Source organism: Fukomys damarensis, unplaced genomic scaffold, assembly GCF_012274545.1.
Source record: "Fukomys damarensis isolate Sample0158 unplaced genomic scaffold, DMR_v1.0_HiC HiC_scaffold_14, whole genome shotgun sequence".
Lineage (NCBI taxonomy): Eukaryota > Metazoa > Chordata > Mammalia > Rodentia > Bathyergidae > Fukomys > Fukomys damarensis.
In genome coordinates this window covers 79602945-79622026 of record NW_022900926.1, presented here as the reverse complement: position 1 = coordinate 79622026, position 19082 = coordinate 79602945, and the positions used below count along the sequence as shown (strand labels likewise).

The 19082-nt window shown below is 32.1% G+C and overlaps 1 protein-coding gene across 5 annotated transcripts in view; it reads right to left on the bottom strand.

The window, feature by feature from the left end:
- Window positions 1–19082, bottom strand: part of Ascc3 (activating signal cointegrator 1 complex subunit 3) — a 295426-nt gene that overhangs the window by 247727 nt on the left and 28617 nt on the right. The gene's annotated exons all lie outside the window — the stretch shown is intronic.

Below are 19082 nucleotides of genomic sequence, written 5' to 3'. Positions count from 1 at the left end.
TGGTGGAGAATGAACTCAGGACCTTGTGCTTGCAAGGCAGGCACAATGCCACTGAGCTAAATCCCTGGCCCCTTTTATATGTATTTTAAGACATAACATCTAGCATCTAAAATATATGCAGCAAATATTTTATGTAACTGTATTTAAAATTTTCCATGTATATCTTATACTTCTATTCAGTGGTTATCAATGATTTAATTGATTTTAAAGTCATACTACCAATGTTAGAATACAGAGACATTAAATTACATAACTGCAAGATAAAATCCATCTTAAAAACCTTTACATTTCCTGAAGTATGGTCTGGAAATACATGTTTTATTTCTTTTTCAGAATGGTTACATTCTTAAATTTGAATGTGAAGCTGTTAGATTAACCAAATTCTATTATCAAAGAATCCACACAAAATCACTGGATAAAAATTTAAGTTGAGCATATGTATAAGATATTTTATGTACAGCAATTTTTTTCATTCTGATGTTCATTTTACTAGTTATGTATATAAAAGGAAAACAAAAACAATAATAAATGATATCCTATCAATTCTAAGTATACCTACATCATTTACATAACATTTATTATATGCCAGGTATTACGATAAGCACTTAAAAGTGCGAATAAATCCTCCTAATAATTTTCAAATTAAAGTGCTATTATTGCTTTTGGAGTTGCAAAAATAAGCTTTAGACAATTATATAAATTGCCCAGTTAAACTAATTAGTAGAGTTTTGAAATGACATCCGTCTGAATTCAAAAATAAATATAATATGGTAACACTTTAAAGATAATTATAAGAGATCAACTTCCAACATAAGATCCTGCATACTGTTCCCCAATGAAACTAGAGAAATCATAATAAAAATAACCATTGAAAACCTCTAGAAATTTGTTTGTAAGGCACACAGTAAATAAAATATTTATTCAAAAGAATCTTCAAAACTCGGTAAGAAGACGGTAGCATTTAAACTAAAACCACTCTCTCAAAATAAATAACAACAAAAAACAACAAAAAAAACAACCAACCAACCAACCAAATAAATAAATAAATAAAACCACTCTCTCTCCTCTTTCCCAGATTAGCAAGGCTTGACTCAAGTTGGCGTACTTGACTGTTTCAAGAGCTTTGAGTTGTCAAGAGATTGTACCAGAGTCAAGAACTGAGGGCTCTGTCTACTCCCAGAACTTAGGCAAAGGGCTTTCTTCCTGGGGGGGGAACTAGACATCAGCACTTCTCAGGCTCCTCCCACATACCTATAGCTGAGGCAGTGCCCAGTAAGTACCCCCTCCCCAAGGCAACGTTGCAATCAATAGAGCAACCAGCTTAAAAGTAAAAGTGAGTTGTGGTCCGTGAAAGAAAAAGCCCTGGCCGACTATCCGCACTCTGACATAACTGTAGGTATCCCCAAAGGTGCAGCTTCCCGAACATCAGAAACTTAACGCTGTGATATGAAGGAAGATGGAATTGTCTTCACTCAAGTAATGTAGACAATCACTAAACAAAAATTAAAAAGTAAGTAACAGTTAATAGCTCTGGAGACAGAGGAGAGAATTATCCAGAGCTGGAATACACTGTCCAGTTTCAGCATGGATAGATGGATAAAGAAGTGCAAAGAAACAGGGCAGTATGATCTATACACGCAGGAGGAAAGGAAAAACAATTAACAGAAATTATATGTGAACATGACTAGAAATCAAATCAACAGAAAAAAAGTATTCAAGGTAAGTATTATGAATACGCTCAAAAAGCTAAACAGAAACTATGGTTAAAGAGGTAAAGACAAGCCCAAATCAAATAGGGAAGATATAAAGAGAAATTTTACAAAGAATCAAATGGAAACCCTGTAGTTAAAAAAATATAACAATTGTTTCAAAAATTCATTTCAAGAGATCAACAGTAGATTTGAGAGTTAATAAAGAGGAAGACAGAGATTATGATGAGATCCAAAGAATGAAAGATAAACAAATGAAGAAAAATAAACAGATACTCAGAGATACGACTGCATTATGTGTACCAACACAGGAGTAAGTGGAGGAAAGGTACATAAAAATAGTAGAAGAAATGATAGCTTAAAACTTCTCATGTTTATTAAAAAATATCAACCCACATTTCCAGGAAACATACCAACCCAAACGAACTCCAAGTGTAATAAACAGAGATCCACAGACTTTTAGTGAAAAGAATCAAAGTTAAAGGTAAGACCAAAAAAGTCTTGATAGCAGCAAGAGAAAAAAAATAATCTCTCAGTTTAAAAGAAGCCTCAGTTACCTGGGGATGTGGCTCAGGAATATACTGCTTGTCTACCAGGCAGAAGGCTGTGGGTTTGATCCCTAGCATCACAAAAACAAAACAAAACAAGAAGTCCCAATACATTAACTGTTGCAAAACAATGAAGGCCATAAATGGCAGGATAACATATTCAAAGTGCTAAAAAAGCAAAACAAAAGAATACTCATCAATCAAAAATTCTGTACCCACTAAAGCTATCTTTCAAAAGTGAAAGCACGACATTCACAGATAAACACAAAAGTGATTGTGTTGGTAGCGGACACACCTTACGATAAATATTAAACAAAGTTCTTTTAGGCTGAAAGCCAAGTGAATCCAGATGATAATTCAAATGTACAAAATACTTTATACATTATAAGGTGCATGTATTGAGAGACAGAACACAAATGTGTATGTATATTATCAGAACACCAAAACACATGAAATGAAAGCATAAAAAGAAACATAAAAGATAAAGGATAAATAAGGATAAATTCAACTGTAATGACTGAGGCCTCCAATAATGAGTATAAAACTGTACAGAAGTTAAATACTGACCAACACTATACACTAACTAAACCTAGAAGACATCTATAGAACATGTTATACAACAAGAGCAGAACATACATCCTTTTCAACGTATATGCCAAACATGCTCCAGGATAGTTCATGCACTAGGCCATAATATAATCTCAATAAATTTAAAAATAGAAATAGATCAAAGAGAAATTCAAAATCATTAACAAAAAATGTTGAGAAACTCACACATGTGGTAAATAAAACAAAAATTCTCAGTTGATTACAATTTAATCAAAAGGGAAACACTGTTGAAATGAATGACAATGAGAAACAACAGAGCAAATTTATAGGGAGAAGCTAAAACAGTACCTAGAAGGAAATTTGTAGCTATAAATGTTTAAAGAAAAAAAAGACCTTTAATCAATAACCTAATTTTTAACCTTCAGATACCAGAAAAAGAACAAAAAAATCCTTAAGCAAGCAGAAGGAAGAAAATAATAAACATAAACAAAAACAAACGAAATAAAAAGGGTAGAGGCCAATCAAGAACATTAAAAGGTGATTTTTAAAACGCTGGTAAAAATCAACAAACTTTTACCTAGACTGTTCAAGAAAAACAGAAGACTCTTGTGAAGGTGGGACATCACTATTAACCTTACAAAATTCAAAAGGGTTAAAAAAGAATACTATGAATCATTATCTTATCAATAAATAAGATTGGATGAAATGGACAGGTCCTTAGATATAAACTACCCAAACCGAGTCAAGGTAAAATAGACTATGTGAATATACCTGTAGCAAATGAAATATTGATTAGTCATGAAAACTACAAACACACACACACACACACACACACACACACACACACACACACACACACACACCGTAACACCAGGTCCAAATGATTTCAGTGCTGAATTCTAAATGTTTGAAGAAGTTAACACCATTTCTTCACATACTCTTCTGAAAAATATAAGAGAAAGGAAACACTTCCCAACTCATTTTACGAGGTCTATACTACTGACAACAAAGACAAACAGCACAAAAATGAAACTACATATCAATATCTCATTGAAATGTGGACATAAAAATCCTCATGAAATACTACCAAACTATATCTAGCACTCTATTAAAAAATTACATACCATGAAAAGGGGTTAATGCTAAGACCACAAGATTGGCTCAACAGGAGAAAATCTCTGATATACGACATATTATATCACTGGGATAAAAATAAAACACATGATCCCTGGTGCCCCCTCCAAAATAAACCACATGATCAACAGATGCAAAATAAAACTGACAATACCCCTCTTTAAAAATAAAATCACTCAATAAATGAATACGTGAAGGAAGTTTCCTCACTACATAAAGGACATCTATAAAAACTCACAGCTAACATCATACATAGCATCAGTTCACAGTGGTGAAAGACTGGATATTTAACCCACAAAGATTAGAAGTAAGACAGGAAAGTCTGCACTCACCACTTCTATTCAACACTGTAGTGTAGTTCTAGCCAGGTCATTTAGGCAAGAAAAAATAAGAAAGACATCTAGATTGAAAAAGAAATAAAACTATTTTTACCTACAGATGATATAATCATCTATAGAAAATACTATTACAACTGATAAACCAATTCATCAAAATTGTAAGACACAAGATCAATACCCCAAAATCTATTGTGCTTCTATTTAATAGTAATAAATGATATGAAAATGAAAGTCAAAATTCCATTTATAATAGCAACAAAAAGAATTACTAATACTATATTTTATGATTTCATTTTTAACAAATGTCCAAAATAAGAAGATTTCTATAGACACAAGTAGATTAGTGGTTTCTTGGGATAAGAGAAGACGGGAGAGAGGGATGAAGAGTGACAATTAAAGGACTACAGATTATTTTGGAGGTGATTTAAGAACATTAAAATTATGGTGATGGATATATATATATATTTATATCCCTATATATATAAAATTATATATATCCATATATATAAAATTATATATATATCCATATATATAAATTATGGTGATTGATATATATATATTTATATCCATTACTAAAAACAATTTACACGCTTTTAAATGGGTGTACTGCATGATATATGAACTGTCTTTGAAGTAATTTTTTTAAAAACCTTATGAACCAGAATGATTTATAAATAACAAAGAAAATTATTTATGAGAGAAAAGATAAAGTTTAAGTAGTTTAAAAGCATTTTTTTCTAAATTTTTATTATTTGAATTAACAAATTATACAATGAACTGTATATACTAATTGGGTTTAGTCTGATATTTCAATATATACATACAGTGTTCACTGATCTAATCCAGCCACCCATTGTCCACTTTCTCCTGATCCCAACCTCTAATAATGATTGTGCATTCAAATCAATTTTCATAAAAACATCTTAGTCACTTTAAATTAATTGTTAGTAAGACAAAAACCCTGACATTAAGATTAAAGATGCCATTAAAGAAACTTAGAAAAAGAAAAGAAAAACACAACATAAATCTATATATATACTTTTCCCCCACATCCAAAAGAAACTTCAATAGGAAATGCTCTTTATATACGAAATGAACTATCTTTTAAGTCCTGTCAACTCTCAAAGAAATTTTAAGACCTTTTCTTCCAGAAGAAAATAATTATAGCAGAGATATCCTTACATACATTCTTAGACACTTAAAATTACTCAATTCAACACGTGATGTTCTTAAATAATAAATACTATTTAAAATCTAGTTATAAATTTTTGACCCAAAACAACTTCAGAAAACTACCAACATATTTGGAAGATAATGCACAGCCCACAGCACAAAGAGCACATTATTTCCTAAAAGTAACACACTCAAATCCTGGCAAAGAAGATAAGGCTTTTTAGCATTGCCTAGCAAAACTTCTAAAATTCCAAGTAATCTCCAGCAGAGTTCTGCGATCAGCTGCTATTAAAGAAACCTCAAAATTATGTTTCCATAACATTGGCCATTTTCATCCACATTGAGAGCAGGTGCAATTCTCTTTCAAGATTTGCACAACAAATTAATTTGGTATTCAGAGTGACTGTGAAGGTACAGCTGTCTGGACCACTACTCCATACACTGATAGAAGTTCTCAAAGCTACCAAATTAAATGAGAGCAAGAAGAGAAAAGTTAGTTACGGATTCAGAAATAGACATCTACTAAACAGGTTTTAAAAAACTAGAAGAATACAACTCTCATAAAAAGGTAAGTTTCACTATTCTGGGTATAAATGATATGGGATTTAAGGAAGACACAATAGATAATGACAAGTAACATCCTTTTCCTGGGTGGGAGATATTGTTAAAGCCATAACTACTAAAGTATTACTGAAAAGACAAAGGTTCTTATTGGCATCAAAAACCCTTTTTTCATTAAATCAAATTATTAGACTAAGGTAGTTCTTCATTAAACTAATGAATGGAAACAGTCAAAAAGTAATTAAAAGACAAAGTTCCTGAGATGCTAAAAAATTACTTCCTAGCTTCTTGACAATGCAATATTTTCAACAGATGAAATGTATTTTTTTTATCTCTCTGGAAAGATAAACTCTACTTGCCATTGTATACTGAATTAGATCACTGTTATTCTAATAGAAACAATGCTATCGTGGGTGTTAAATTTCCAACACAATTATCACATCATAGGTACTGCCACAAAGGAAAGTAAAAAGTAATGTTAAACCTTTTCAATAACATAATAAAGAAAATTATACTATGAACCTTATAAAATTTGGCAGCAAGATATACAATGGGACTAAATAACTATAAATCTGTCTTCTAACTGTGATATGCAAAGACAAACAGAGGGTTTGAGAAACTGCAGAATAAATAAGTGAACTTGGATTTGCTAGAGATTTAGAATCAAACATTATTTCAAAATAAAACAGTAGCGGTAATGTGTGGTTTGAACCATTTCTGAGTAGTCAAAAATGTTGAACAAATAAGCAATCACTAAAACAGGCTTTAAAGTAAATAAAATTTCAATATTTACACAAGGATTGTCAGTTCCATTGTTTCCATGTGAATATTAAAGAATTCATTAGAAGTAAAAAACAGAAAGTGTACTTGGAGTTACAAAAATATCTCTTAAAAAGAGAAAATTATCAAATAGATAATAGGCATTCTGAAAAATAGTGATGCACAATAAGTAGAATATCTTGGTGTAAATGGTACAGGGGATTGAACTTGGGACCTTGTGCTCGCAAGGCAGGTGGCAGGGGCATTTTTAAACTAACAAAGTAGATTATGGGATTAATCTTAATATCAAGTTTGGTCATGGGTCTGCCCTGTTCGATAATTTCACCAAAGACAAATAAATGAGTAGAACTTAAATGTATTGAGTATTTATATAGAGAATGTAAGCAGTATTATAGGTCAGTATAAAACTTATTGAGATCCTAAAAACTCATGTACTTATATACAATAAAGAAACCTGGTCACATAAATTCCAGAAAAGGCTAGAAAAGTAGAGAGTTAGTTTTTTGCAGACTTAAATGAACAAAAATTGCAGTGAAGGCTGGAAAGAAATTTAATGCATCAGTGGTAACTGTCTTACTTTTCTTGTCATTGGGACACAACACCTGACATCTACAACTTAAATGAGGAAAAGTTTAATTTGGCTCACAGTCTGTAGAGGTTTTAGTCCATACTTGGCTGGCTCCAAGGTGGTGGGGCACAGCAGAGTGGCTTGCTTATAGCATGGCTGGCAAATAAGGGAGAGGGATCAAGGGAGGAGGGGAGGTGATAAGAGTCGTCTAAGTCACATCCCCAGTAACCCACCTCCTCTTACCAGGCTTTAAGTCCCAACATCACATCTAACTGCAAACTCATTAGTGGACTAATTTGCTAAGTGTCATTCTCCCACGATCCAATCGCTTCCCAAAGCCCCATCTATGAGTACATAAGTCTGCAGGGAGACTTCTAGATATAAACCATAACAATAACAGTGTTTCTAATGAGTGCTGAGTGCAATTCTAATCTATACTTTTTAAGATTACAATGAAAAATTAAAGTACATTTTAAAAATGCAATCAGGATGTCCAATAGCTTGTTTACAATAAATGTTATATAAAGAAAGCTAATAGCTTGTATTTAACTTGGAGAATTAGGACCATAGTAGAATAACACAGACCCCTTCCTTCCTCTTCTTTCTTTTTTCCTGCCTACCCCTCCTCCCTCTCCTTCTCTCTCTTTCTTTTCTTTCTCTCTGGACTGATTGAATCTAGGGCCTTCACACTTAAGCTACATCCTGTGCCCTTTCATTTATTATTTTTTAGACAGAGTACTGCTAAACTGCTAAGTTTGTCCAGTCAACTTGTTGAACCTCCTGCCTCAGCTTCCCAGAATGCTGGAATTGCAGGCATGCACCACCACAACCAGCTGACCTATCACTCTTGATACACATCCTACCACTCTGGCAATGTTCCTTTCCTGCCTCTCCTTTAGACTCATTTTCTTTACTATTAAATGCCTGTGCCCCTTAACACGACCCACACTTCATCTTCTCTCATTGGCCTTTCACAACCAATTCCTTAACTTCCATTAGCAAGCGGTGCTGAAATATTTTACTTGGTACCAGGGATCACACTTGGGACCTTGCACTTGCAAGGCAGGCAGTAGAACCACTGAGCTAAAACCCCAATCCCTGAAAAATTTTAAATTTAAGTGTTTCTATATCTTCACTCTGAGCTCCACGGATTAATTGCCTAGTTATAATCTTGATTTAAAGATCTCAAGTCTCTCAAAATTCTACATAAATAAAACTTCCCATGATTTTCTACTCACTTCATCCTTTCCTAAGTCTTATTTCCATGCATAGCAAGCAACACAAGTCAAAAGCCTAAAAGGCATCCTTAACACCTCTTTATCCCACTGCACCCACCCCATCCCAGCCATCCAACACAACACCAAATCCTTTGGGATTACAACTACTACACAGATTTCAAATTTTTCTGCTTGTCTACGTTAATCTCCCCAATATTTGTTGGCTGGACCACCAAAGGGCTTCCCTAAAAGACTTTTCTACATCTATCCAAAACATCCCTGTTCTAACATGATAATTTTATAAAGTTCAGAACTGATTAATGTATGCTATCTCTGCTTCCATCTCTTGCTAAAAACTCTCCAATAGCTTTTCATTGTTCTAAAGATAAAGTACTGAACTGAAGCAATCTTACAAGCAGAACCTCAAAACATCACAAAATGTTACACTAAGATTCAAAATACTAACATGTATCTGGTTATCTGCTCCATCTAGAAAGAACTTTAATACCATTAATAAAATTAATATTAATTATAGCATCATTTTAAATTCTTCCCTTCTATACACATAATGTCCCTTTTTTTAAACTAAATGAATATACAAATTTGGGAGATATATTATCAAAACTGGGAGAAAATATAAAAGAGTTATGTTTAACATTGTAAGTGATCTGCTGTAGGAATGTCTTACAGATGCCAGATAATGTTTCTTTCTGAAATGCTATTAAACAAATTACATTTTTGAAAATTGTAAGTGCTTTACAGAATTTAAAGAAATATATATTAGTACAAACACACTGGTACCATTTCTGCTTGTACTTACTTTCCAAGATTCTTCTCTGTATTTGCATTCTAAGTTAGAGACTTGGTCTCATTCATATTTTTGACAGTCAAGTAAATTTAAAACTTTATAAAATCTATGCATGTTATTGTAACAGCAAGTTAGTGCCAGACAACAATCGACTGGAGCTCAAATCATGAGCTTACTGCTAACCAGCTCTAGGACTTGATACTTTCTCAAAGCTTGTTTTCTAAACTCTAGAGTACTCTCAATGTGACAGGGACTAATATATGTAAATATATTTGTCAAGGTGACCTTTATATAATAAGCATTTAACTGTTTAGAATTAAAATAAATCCTAATCAAATATGGGAGGAAGAAAAGTATACAAAATAATTTACATGATATTAATAAGAGATTCATTCATAGGAAAATGGATACATATTGAGGATATACTCCTAAGTGAAATAAGTCACATGTGTGCAAATACTGAATAGTTTCTCTGGTGTGAATAAACGATAATAGTACATAAGATCCTAATGATATAATTGACAATGTGAAATAGGAAGAAAGGGGCTAAAGGTGTAGGGAAAGTGGGAAGAGTAGGGGAAAGCTAATAAGGGAAAAAAAATATGAGAAAATGAAAAAAATGGAAATGAAGTGTTTGTAAAGGGGGAGGGGAGGAGGGGGGTGAAAGGAGGGCAGGGACAAAGGAAGAAAATGAGAACCAAGACCTGTCATGTAAAGGTACAAGATCCCAATAATGAATGTAACTATACTGTATACCTAAAATGTACCAATAAACTCAATGAGGAGAAAAAATGCAAACAAAAAAAGAAAAAAAAATAACAATAACAATAACCTAACTTTTGCTCTACTTATGTCTCAGACAAAGTAGTAAGTGCTCTGCCTATAAAACATACATTATTACAGTTTTGATCTGAAAATATGTTCAGTAAATCTCTGTAAATATGCAAAATACTAAGGCTTGGTACATCATTTAAAAATGATGGACTGGGGATTGGCTCAGTGGTTCCACTGCCTGCCTCACAAGCGCAAGGGCCCAAGTTCGATCCCCAGTAACAAAATAATAATAAGAAGAATAATAAGAATAACTTAAAGAAAACACTACAAAATTGTCTAATAATCAAGTACCACTTGCTAGGAAACACAAACACATAGCAAATACTATACATGCATATTTGTTTTAGTATTTTTTTCAGAGGTGTGCTTGATTGTGGTATGTGCATGTATACATTCTAATTCCACATTTTGCAGCCATTTAAAACTGTCAGCTTTCTCATCTGCTAAAACAGAATTAGCAGTGTCCAATAGTAAGTCTACAATGAACTGGTATTATCAATAGCTTTTTCTAGCTGATGATTCTCTAGCACCTTTCTGCTAATAGGCACTCATAAGCCAAATCATGCTAGTGCTAGAGAAAACTCATTGACAAAAATTTTCCTTATATTGAACTCCATCAGTCTCACTAGAGTTTTCATCCATTACACTATCTGTACCCATTAGGGTCAGATGATAGTAAAAGCTTTTCTATAAGATACCTCTTCAAATACTTGAAGACATTGCCAGGTAATATAAGTACACTTTACTCTCATATTCTTACTTTCCCATGCAAAGTGCATTATCTACTTGGTTTCAAATGATTTGTCATCCAGTTTCCTTTTAAAAAGGACCTTTTACTGTGCCTCTTTACAAATGGTGTCTTACACTAAATATTTATTAAATATTTCATCAGGGAAGATCACAGATAATTTTGGATTAAAATGTTCTACAAAGGTAACACAGGAGATAACAAACATACTATCAACTCAAACTGAATGTGTAACCAAATAAAAACCTTCAGTTTTAATTTTTTTTCAACACAAATTCTTATTAGGACAGGTTTACATATCCTGTCCTGTGTGTGTGTGTGTGCGCGTGTGTATGTGTGTAGTGGGGGGGGTCACACATATGCACAGGGTAGTGAAACTGAACTCAGGGCCTTCTCACTGAGCCACACTCCTGGCCCTTTCTAATTTTTTTATATTGAGATCGGGTCTGCTTTATTTCACTAAACTGCCTAGTGTAGGCTCAAACTTCTGATCCTCCTCCTGCCTTAGTAACTCAGATGCTGGGGTTAAGGTTTGTACCAGCTTTCTGTCCTTTACACAATCTTGAAGCCCAGAACTCCAAATGGACCTGCCATACAGTTTGGTTTCTGTTTCCTCACTTTAGTCCTTTGAAAGCTTTCTAAATCCAACTTCTATCACCAACATTTTAGTAACTGCTACCAAGAGCTAATCTCACCTTAAGTTTTATAAACAAATTACTGATTCAAGTGCTGGACAGGACTAAATTTTTTTTAAAAAATGCATTAGAGAATGAAGAATAGCTCCCAAATCAATATTTAGGATTGGATTTCTCAATGAACTCTATTTAACTGTATTAGTCACTGGCCAGCATTACCTTGTCTTAGATAAAACCCTGATGTTACAGCTCTTAGCCCCTGGGGCTCTCTATATGCTAAATAATAAAAATTAAGTTTAGAATTTAATTCCTCAGTCATATTAGCCACATGTAGCTAGTAACTACCATAGTGGAGAACATATGTGAAATATTTCATTTATTGCAAAACTATACCATTGTTCTAGAAGATATTTTGTGTGTTCTGTAAAATGTTCTGCTAATATCCAAATGGGATATAATTAGACTGCAAAATGTATCTGTATAATTAAGGCATATTTTCTACCAACTAGTTTTTAATAATCTATAGTTCACATTATGGTTCACTATTTGCATTATACATTCTATAGGTTTGGACAAATGGATAATTATTATAATAATACATAATCTTCTATTATATTACAAAAAATTTCACCTCCCTAAAATTTCCCTGTACTCCACCAATTCATCCATTTCTCTGTCCTCCAAATCCTTGATCAATATTTAATTATCGCCAATTCTGACTTTTCCAGAAAGTCATGGAGTCAGAATTACAGAGTATGCAATTTTTTCTGATTGGCTTCTTACATTTAGCAATATTCATTTAAGCATCTTCCACCTTGTTTTTTGAACTGTATCCGTGCATCATATATTCTGTTATAGGGCTACACCAGTTTGTATATACATTCACTTAATGAACGATACCTTGCTTGCTTCTAAGTTGAGGCAACTATGTCTTTTTTACTTAAATATGCAAATAAACAAACAAATGCTAGAAAGATAATAGTAATTGTATACTTTTCATTGTCATTTTTATCTTTTCCACCTTTTCTATAATAAATATATACTAAACAGTAAATTTATTTTATTTTTAATAATACAAACCAGATGCTTTTCTACCAATTTTCTCATTTTTTGATGAGTACACAAAACATCAATTATTTAGACTAGAATATATTTATATATTTACTATATTTAGGATGAACACCAGAAATTTTATAAATAAAAAAAACTTATCTGGTAGACAAAAGCAGACAAAAGTCTAACAGTGTAAGATCTAATGACTAAACAATTGAAATTTATTTTTTCAAATGAACTTTCGGTGAAACACAATTTAACTACTTGAGAATCATGCTGACATAATATTTTTTAAAAAATGAACACTAAAATATATCTAAGCAATTTAGTGTTAATAATACCTCATATAAAAATAAAATTAGTGTTTAACAATTTAAAAACTGAATTAACAAGTAAAATCTTTAATACAAATTACAGATGGATGGAAATGAAGTATGTGTAGGGTAACTACAATACTGAAGAAGAGATGAGGCGTTCTGAACTAACCTAGTAGGAAAAGTAGCAATTTACACCCAGAAATTAATATTCTAATACGGCATCTCAAATGGACAAATTTATAAAGTGAAGCAAGTGAAAAAGGTATTGGTTTTCAAATATACTTATCAGTTTATGTATCAAGAGGAAGTGGACATTTTTTAAAGAAATACCTGAAATTCATCATATAAATTTAATATTTGTGAGATTTATTATATTTCAAAGTAAACTAGTAACATATAAGCAATAATGTCTAGTCTCTTTTTTTATCGACACAAACAATAAAAACCACAGCATTTATGAGGAACCCTTTCTATTTGGAGTTGGGAGATGTGAAACTATGCAAAAATTCTTGAAACAAAATATGAAAACCCTTATTCATAGCTATAAACCATTAAAATTACCAAATTAATAAATAAAATCAATAAGGCTTAACACAGTAAGTAACAATGACTTTCTGGTTGTTGCTTCTCTTTTGTTTCCCAGAATCACCAAAATACTTACAAATGCTACAGTTAAGGTATTTATTTATTTATTTTTTGGTACCAGAGATTGAACTCCGATCCTTGCATTTGACAGCAGGTGGCAGAACCACTAAACTAAATCCCCAGCCCCGATGGTTAAGTTATTCTTATTAAAAACAACATAACTATCATGATTAACTTTCATTACTTTGATCAAACTTAGTTTTTAGATTTAACCCTAAGTAAAAAGAATAAATAAGTTTATACTATTTCAAGAGTAGTAGACAGGATTAAGAAAACAAGGAACAGTTAAACATTTTCAAGTGCAAAGCCATTTTTATCATGAAACAAAAACATCAGTTATAACTAAGTATAACAAGAAGATTCCAGGCTTAAACTAACATTTTATGTATCTAAGGAGAGGAAAACTGTTAGATGTCTTATTATTTAAAAGTAATGCATGCTATATGAATAAATGTTAAAACACGTGCAAAATACAAAAATAAAGAGCAATACAAAGAAAGGTCTTTTTTTTTTTTTTTTTAAACAAAGCAAACACAAGCAAAACTGAGCAAAAAAGTACAGAAAACGAGGTTTTAAAGAAAGGGCCAACATAAATCTAGTGCAAAAATTTAAAAGAGAGGACGAGTACTTAGTAGCAACATGCTGAGTACTCAGAGAAAATGGCTAATTTTGCTGAAGACATATGATGTAGGGCTGGGGATTTAGCTCAGGGGCACCAGACCTACCTCCTAAGTGCAAGGTCCTGAGCTTGATCCCAGGTGCCAAAACAAAACAAAACAAAAAAACCCCAAACCATGGACTGTATAATAGATATTGTGAAATAAGAAGATATTTATCAAACTTATACTGTGTGAGATACTATATTAATAATTAAAATGCTTAATGCAAAGAAGTTATGATTATTAGGAAACGAACTGATAGATTAGCAAATGAAAATATATTATTTTGAGATCATGATCGTGTATTTACCATTTTTTTTGTTTATTTTGAAAAATTAATTTTTAACAGAACTGTTTTATATTTTCTTTATTAATATCTACTTATACTACAATAAAAAAGTAATACAGCCACGCAATTACATTTTCTCACAATCAGTTCAGTAAGTATCAACCCAACCTAACTTTGGATACTCTCACAATGTTCCGAAAGTGCTTTTTATCATTTTCTTATCCCTTGATTAAAAAAACAAACAAACAAACTTGATTTTGGAAGAAATAAAACCAACAACTACTATAAAATTTGAATGGGCAAGTCTGCCTTCCAAGAGACACCAGGCCATACAGTTTAAGAACACATTAGTATTAAACCTTGCCAGGAGTGGTGGGGCATGCCTGTAATCCCAGCACTCACTCGGGAGGCTGAGGCAAGAGGATCTGACCTGCGCTACATAGTGAGTTCCAGTTCAGTCTCAACTACATAATGAGACCCTGTCTCAAAAAAACAAAAAACCAAAAAAAAACCCAAAAACAAAAACAAAAAAACAAAACACATCAGTATTACACCTTTATGCCACAGATAATCTTTCTTACTGAGACTTTTTTAAAAACAGAAAAAGCAAAAATGTTCCAGAAGCTTATTTTATGATGCTGAGACAATGTTATATATTACAACAGTATAATTCTCTACTCAGGACTGGAATTTTAAGTAAAGTATAAGAATAAAAACTATATATTGCATCAGTGCCTGACTAAGAAGGCTTCAAGAAAAACAGAAGAGGAATTCTGATTCTCATAAGTCAACCTTACAAAATACAAAACAAAACAAAAAGGAAAACCCATACATTTCCTTTTTAATTTCAGAGATATGTATTTTAAAAATTAGAGTTTTTCTACACAGTAAAGTAATAAATAGTATAGTAAGTAAAATATGCTAAGAAAAACTAGCCAATTTAGGGAGTCATTGAAACAATAAACTTTTTAATTTGTATATAATATAAATTATGCATGGAACTAAAACTAAAGGTAACAATAAAAGAACAAAACTTGTAAATCTGGGCTGGGGATTTATTTAGCTCAGTGGTGCTGCCACCTACCTCACAAGAGCAAGATCCTAATTTCAATCCCCAAACCAACAAAACAAAACAAAACAAAGAAACAACAAAAAACCAAAACAAACAAAACAAAAACCAAACCAAACCAAACCAAAACAAAAAAACATGTAACCAGAGCCACTCTGAAAAAAGCTTGGAATTGACACTTAAGTTCATGTGATATTTAATATTAAGTAATTACAAAACAGCAATTAATATTTAAAACTTCATAAATTACATATTCTTAGTTTGGTTTGTGGCACAGAAAATTACATTCTAAAATACACAAATAACATAATATGACCATGAAAATTAAGACAATTTATTTATCTGTAGGTAGAAAAATGTGCTATACTAATCGCTGTTGCTTGCAGAGAATCATATAAATTATATTTTCATAATAACTAATGCTCATTATTTACAGGTACTTAATCTAATTTAACAAAGCTAAAACCAAGGTCATTTACCACCTAGTTAAAACAACTTGGAATGTGAACACTATTTATTCCCCAAATGCTGTAATTAATTACATGTGCAGTAAATAAAGTTAAAGCTAGGAACTATTACATATTTAAAAACTTACTTTACATTTTCATATAAATGACAAATTAATAGTTTCCTTAATTCTTAGAAAGGCTAATTTTCAGTATCTCAGAAGAAGACAAGCTTATACTCACAAATGTATACATACAAAACTGAAAAAAATTAATGCACTGTCACATCTGAATAAATGTATATGCAATTTTTAAACCTAGTATTATTTATATTTATAAACTGACAAAATGTTTTTATTCAACTCAAATACTACTAACAGAAATACATCATTTACAATAAAATGTATTTCTCACTTATAGTCTATGTCAATACCCTCCATGTAACTGTCAATGTACAAAATACATATATATAAAAGACCATCAGGCCATAAAACTGTATTCGCTATAATGAATGTTGCTAATGTTAAGAATACTTTGGAGGAACACATGGATGTATGAATCATTCATATGAGGTTTATGAAGCATTTTATCACCAAAACTCAGTGAAGAATAAAAGGAAGGAACAATATTAAAAAGAAAAAAGGTACTGTACATATTTTGACAAAATGACCTACTTTTTCAGCAATCATTCCAACTAAGAGCAAAATATTTTAGAATTTACTATTACTGCAAATTGATAATAGGTAATTTTAAGTCCTAATATAAGTTTAATATAGTTATAATAGATTTTTATCCATATCTTATAGTAAGGATATATAACCTCAAAAACTCAAGTTTAGCACGCATCTTAAAAGTCATCAAAATCCGACTTCCACAAATTTAAATTAAGGGAGGACATGTTTGTTCATTTCCAATAACAATCACATTATTCACCAAAAGAGCTTATTACATTTAAAGGACTCTGAATTGACAAGATTTTCCAAAGCTGAAATCTGTGCTCACTCACCCTCTGTCAAGGTATTCTAGTCATAACAAGTGAACCACCCTTCTTCCCGATATAGCTTTTCAGTCATGTCCCCCCATCCAACCATAGCTTTCTCTTCAAAGTTAACCAACTGCCGTTTTTTTGTTTGTTTGTTTGTTTGTTTTGTTTTGCTTTTCCAGGTTGGTAACCCTCTTGTAAGTAACATCAGAGGATTGTGGCTTCCTTAAAGTGTGCCTGCCAAGTATAGTCTGAGGAACACAAAAATTAAAAGAATTATCACCAGTACCCAAAACTTCCTTTATAATCAAATTAAATTGTCTGCTACCTATACATTACTTACAATAACAATAGATAGGCAGAGCTTGCTATCTGCTAAACATCAGTCTAAGTGCTTCAGGAGCATTATACCATTACCTTCAGAGCTAAACTATGTGGTAAGCATAACAACTTTCCACACATAACTAGTAAGGAAACAGAGGCTTAGAGAAGTGACCTGGACAAGGTCAGTTTGAAAGTGGAATAGCTAGGCTCATAAACATGTCTACACTCAAAGTCTATGTCCTTAAACATTTGAATTTGTAGCTTCCAGGCTGATTCACACTGTATTTCATTTTAACAAATGCAGCTGCTTAGGCTGGGGCTTTAGCTCAGTGGTCCACCACCTGCTTCGAAAATTACTAGGTCCTGAGTTCGATGCCAGATACAAAAAAAAAAAAGTTGAAATAAATGCAGCTGCTAAAACAAATGTTCCTATGTAACCATATTCGTGGTTACATATATTTCACCTTTTATTTACCTATTATGTCAAGTTATTTTCAGTTGATCAGTTTAACAATGTGAGCCACAAAGGGAAGAAAAAGGCATATACAAGCAGGATAAATATATATGATATATATAATGTATATATGACACTTTCCTAAATAGATTATAAAACGAGATCAGCTAAATGATTCTTGAGTTCACGAAAACTTCGTATCTCCTAAAGTAAAAGTAGAAATGAACAACCTAATTGCAGACAATGTGGAAGGAGTAAGCAGCTTGGGAGAAAACAGCCATATCATTTTAGAGTAGACAATATGTATACATTCAAATAACAAAAATAAAACAAAAACAAAGATACCTAGGACCTAAGTCACATTTCACTCAAAACAATGAGATTAAAATAACAAAACATTTAAAAAGATGTCTGATTCAGCTATGCACTGAGGACTGCCTTTCTAAGCGCACCACCAAAGATTCTTAAAATGAAAAGAATACACTGCTTACTTGACCATGCGAAATATGAAGACATTTTTATATCTCAATATAAATCTTATAAAAAGTTAACTCCATCAAATAAAAATCAGCTATTCTCACAAGAAAAATATCAGTCTACATATACTTGAAAAAAATTTAACCTCAGTATAGGAAGAAAGGGGCTAAAGGGGTAGGGAAAGTGGGAAGGGGAGAGGAAAGCTAATAAGGGAAAAGAAAAATATATGAGAAAATGAAAAAATGGAAATGAAGTGTTTGTAAAGGGGGAGAGGAGGAGGGGTGAAGGGAGGGCAGGGACAAGGGGAAAAAATGAGAACCAAGACCTGTCATGTAGAGGTACAAGATCCCAATAATGAATGTAACTGTACTGTATACCTAAAATGTACCAATAATCTCAATGAGAAAAAAAAGTTAACTTCAGTAGTAGTATCTTAACAATATCATTTTCCTATTAAATATGCAAAAGGTTTTTTAAAGAATTGTCAGTCATGTAAGTACAGGAGACACTACAATATGCAAACTGGTAGACAGAAAGTATTTTGTTGATAGGCTTCTGCATTTAGTTATGCATCAACAAATTATACTCACTGAAAACTGAAAATGTGAGGGGAGAAATATATCTTTTCTGAATGTGCACAGACATATTCTTGTCATTATTCCCTAAATAATACAACAGCTATTTACACCTCATTTATATGAGATAATATAAGCAATCTATAGATGACTTAAAGCATACAGGAGAATGTGTGTAGATTATATACTA